At 30.1% G+C, this 5,100-nt stretch overlaps 1 non-coding gene across 1 annotated transcript; it reads right to left on the minus strand.

Moving 5' to 3' along the window:
- Positions 1-359: 359 nt before the first annotated feature.
- On the minus strand, positions 360-433 carry TRNAI-AAU. The gene has a single exon. It is a non-coding gene; the product is annotated as a tRNA-Ile (tRNA).
- Between the last annotated feature and the right edge of the window lie 4,667 nt (positions 434-5,100).

Consider the following 5,100-nt stretch of genomic DNA (forward strand, 5'->3'; position numbering starts at 1 on the left):
TATTGAGTTGACTTAATTTCAGATTGTTATTAATGAAAAATGAATGTGAGAATTAAAGTTAAACTCGCTAAGCTCTAGAAAGTTATTATCGTGTTTCAGTAACGAACCAAACATCAATAGTTCTAATTAAAAATATTGACATGACTTAATTTCAGATTCGTTATTAATGAAAAATGTATGTGAGAATTAAAATTGTACTCGCTAATCCAGAAAGATGTAATCATGTTTCAATAAGGAACCAAAAATCAATAGTTCTAATTAAAAATATTTACTTGACTTAATTTTTCAGATTCGTTATTAGTGAAAAATGCATGTGAGAATTAAAGTCGCAATTGCGTTGTAGGAACCAAAAATAGTAATGGCCCATGCAGGTCTCGAACCTGCGACCTTCGCGTTATTAGCACGACGCTCTAACCAACTGAGCTAATGGGCCTTGATTTTAAAGTATGTGATTTTTACTTACAATAGTTAATTCTCTCTGTTTTAATTTGTATAACGGAAAAAGATTTTGAGAGTCAAACTTTTTATTTTGATCGTAAAGTATAGACATAGAATCTCATAATGGTTTTTTTTTTTAAAAAAATAATTTATAATTTTTAGAAACTATATAAATAGTACTATAAGTTATAAAAATTAATTATTTAAAGGCATATGAATAAATCTTGATTACAGATTTTCTATATATTTTGCTCAAAAAATTAAAATTATGCCATATAAATTAAGACGAAAAAATAGTCAAAACATTTTCAAATTATTATTGATACATATTTTAGCTAATATTTGTTAATGTGAGAAAGCAAAATTGCAGTAAATATTTGAATACCTTCAAATTACAGGGTGCTTCTATTTATTTTATATTATAAATCATTGGGTGTCTATTGTTTATTTAAGACTTGTTCGGACATGATTTCGTGTGAATATGAAGTTAATCAAAATTTTATTTGAAAATGCAATTTAGATTGTTTTTTGTAAAAAAAAAAAATTGTACGTTTTCTTATATTTATAAAATTACATAATTTGTTGAATCTTTTGAACTTCCAGAACTCTTACACAATCTCATCAAATGAGTAAATCATAGTTTGAGTCAATTCCCTAAATGGTCACCCAAATAAAGTGATTTGCCTTGAAATATTATTTATGTTTCATTTAAGACCAAAATATCAGTTAATTATCACTATTTTCCTCAAAATATACTTGACACTAAGGGTGGCAAACGGACCGGTTTTTGGCCGGTTGGGTCCGGTTCCAGTCCGGTTTCCGTACCGGTCCGTCCGGTACCAGTTGAACCGGTAAGGAACCGGTCTTTCAGTATACCAAACCGGTTCCCAATTTTTTATCCGGTTGAGCCGGTTCGGTAAGAACCGATTCCGGACCGGTCCGATCCGGTAAGAACCGGTTTAGTCGATTTTTCAATTTTTTTTATTTTTTTTTAAATTAAGGTGGCCTTTTTATGACCGTTGGGCCCTTCTAGCCGTTGGGCTGGGGCCCAAAACGGTCAACTATCACCCCCCCCCCACCCCTTTCTAACCCATTTACACTATAAATATACCTTTTTTTCCATTTTAAATTACAAATTCACTACTTATACAATCTTATATAATCTCTAAAAGTCTCAATTTTAAATCTCTCATAAATTATTAATTATTATATTGTGATATTGAGTTGGAGTTTGAATTTCGGAAGCTACAATAGGAATCTATCAAATCCAGCTTTGGTTATACGTAGACTTTTGGTACATTCGTTCCAACTATCAACTTTAATTGTTATTTGTTTATTAATTTAGTTGTTTTATCTCTTTTATTATATTATTTTGCTTGTTTCTCTTATAATATTTAATTATTTTAAATTTTAACATGAATTCGGAAAGAAATAGTGGTAAAAGACCAATGTCGGAATTAGAAAATAACAAGGGAGGAGTAAGTAGTTCTTGTTCAATATAAAGTTTAAAAAACTTTAAATTCAATTTCAAACTTAAGTTCAATATAAAACTTTAAATTCAATTTGAAACTTTGAATTCAATATAAACTTTAAAGTATAAATTCAATTTCAAACTTATATAAACTTTAAAGTTTTCAATTGAAGTTTTTAATATAAATATAGAATATTATATAATAATTAAAATAATTAAAAAAAAATAAAAAAAAAAAGGTACCGGATGAACCGGTAAGACCCAGTTCCAAACCGGTCCAACCTGGTTCCAAATCGGTTACTAACGAACCGGGCGGAACAGGTTGGATTTTCCGATAAATCCGGTCCGGTAAAATCCGGTATCGGTAAGAAGATCCGGTAAGAAAAATCCGGTACCGGTCCGGTTTCCGATAAAACTGGTCCTGTTGACCCGGTCCTGTCCGTTTGCCAGTCTTACTTGACACTTCAAAATGCTCACTCTCTTCTAGTTGGCATGACATGTCATTTAAGTTTTTTTTAATAATAGACTAGTTTAATTCATTATACTCATTTAACTAAAATGATGATCATTTTTTTAAAAAAATAAATAAATAAATTAGTTTATTTAGAATAACTTTTCATACTTACGAAATTTTTATTATAATTAAACTTTTTATTTTTTTATGTTATGAAGAATAAGTTCTTAAAATGTACTATAATATCATCAATTTTGAATACTTACAACATACATTCAAAAAAAAATATTGATATACAAATCACTCATGAATGTTAACTTACATCAATTAATCATAAATTGAATCAATAATATTAAAGGTCAATTAACTATTAGAATAATATAAATTGAGTATTTTGAAATTCATGCTTGCAATATATTTTTAAAAAAAACGGAAGTGAATAATATTACATTTTTAATCCAAAAAAAAAACACTAAATACCTTAAAAATCTCCTTCTATTCTAGTTGATATGTCAAGTCATTAAATCATCTCAAAAAATAATAGACCTATGTAATTCATCAAACTAGTGTTTCTACAAAAACAAATATATAAATTACATGAGAATTCATGAAGATTATATGAAAAAAAAATCAAATTCCTTTATATATTTTTACCAAACAAAATTTAATGAAAAACCTCTATGTGCAATTATTACCTGATTATTTTCAAAATTCTTAAGTAAATTATTTGAAAATTGTAATCATTCTTTCATAAAAGTATACAAATAAATTTGTAAGGTTTACAAAAGAAGTTGGTAGAGAAAATTATTTATTTAACTTTTTTTTAATTTAATTATTCTTTTTTTTTCTTATTCTATATTATATTAAATTTTAACTTTTCATACAATTAAACACCAATATATATTCTTATCTCATCTCTACTTCATGAAATACAAGTATTAATTCATTGAATTCTCTATAGATATTATATAAGATTAATATACTGATAACTAAAGATCAAAATTTTATTTTCTAATATAAATATTATTAATTTTCTATTTTCTTTTTAAAAAAAAACATATTGTAAGTATATATGGATTTCAAAGCACCTAATTATGATTTTACATTCAGATGTTTATCAATATTTCCTAAAGAAACATCTGTTAGAATAAAAGATTTGAGAGGATGAAAACCTCCATTAGAGAAGAGAACACAGAGCTCAAAAATGAGAGAAGAAGAAGAAAAAGACTGTCTATTAATTTGTTCCCTTCAATGGTAGTTCACACACTGTATTTCTACATCTGAGTAAAAAAATATTTAAATCTAACTAATTTGAAATAATTGTCACATGATTGACAGCTGTGTATAACTAACTCTAACAAACTCAATGTAATTAACATGTCATGTACACTAATTTAAAATACTTAATCGCAATACCCCCCCCCCTCAAGTTGGAAGAGAAGTCATCGAAGCCAACTTGTCTAAGAGAGCAGAATTTTTAACACCAGTGAGGGCTTTGGTAAGAATATCAGCTAACTGAGCAGTAGTGTCAATGTGGCGCAAAGTAATGAGCCCCTCTTGCAATTTAGTCCTTACAAAGTGGCAATCCACCTCAATATGCTTCGTACGTTCATGGAATACCGGATTCCTTGCAATATGAATGGCTTCCTGGCTATCACAGTACACGGGGAATGGTCCAATTTGAGGTACAGTCAGTTCTGAAAATGACCATTGCAACCAAGTTAATTCACCTACAACCTTTCTCAAGGATCTGTACTCTGCTTCGGCCGAGGAAAGGGAAATTATTTCTTGTTTCTTGGACCTCCATCTAACAGGGCTATCACCCAATAATACAATACAACCACTAAGCGATCTCCTTGAGTCAAGACATGCAGCCCAGTCAGAATCACAATAAGCCTGAACCCTAAAATCTGCACATGAGGACATAAAACACCTAAAGTGGGATCCTTCTTGAGATATCTAAGCATATGGAAGGCAGCATGTAGATGAGGTTTCCTAGGATCCTGCATGTATTGACTAAAACCATAAGTAAGATCAAGTCTAGTGTTTTTAAGAAAATTCAACTTACCAACTAGCTTTCTATAATAAGTAGGATCAGCAATGGCTTTCCCTTCATGTGATCGAAGTTTGACATTTGGATCAAGGGGAGAAGACAAGGGGGTCATGTGATCACATTTGAATTCCTTAAGAAGGTCAAACACAAATTTCCTTTGAGATATTAAAATTCCATCATCTTTGTACAGAACTTCCAGACCCAAGAAGTAATGTAGCCTTCCAAGATCTTTGATTTTAAAATGATAGTCAAGAAACCTTTTAAGCTCATTAATTTCAGCAATGTTTGTTCCTTTGAGCAAGATATCATCAACATAAACAGCTAGAAACACAGTAGAGGTACCTCTTTTCCTATAAAACAAAGAGTAATCATGGAGGGAATGAACATAGCCTCTTGTGTGAAGTGCTGCAGTCAGTTTTTCATACCACTGCCTACTAGCCTGTTTTAATCCATACAGTGACTTGTTAAGTCTACAAACTACATCTTTGTAAGGAGTGACTAGACCTGGTGGTACATCCATATATACTTCCTCAAGAAGACCGCCATGGAGAAATGCATTGTTAACATCAAGCTGATATATATCACACTGTTTCTTTGCAGCAGTGGCAATGAGTGCTCTCACAGTCGTCATCTTGACAACAGGTGAAAAAGTCTCTGTATAGTCTATACCATGATGTTGAGTAT

Source organism: Solanum pennellii, chromosome 3 (genome assembly GCF_001406875.1).
Source record: "Solanum pennellii chromosome 3, SPENNV200".
NCBI classification, from domain to species: domain Eukaryota; kingdom Viridiplantae; phylum Streptophyta; class Magnoliopsida; order Solanales; family Solanaceae; genus Solanum; species Solanum pennellii.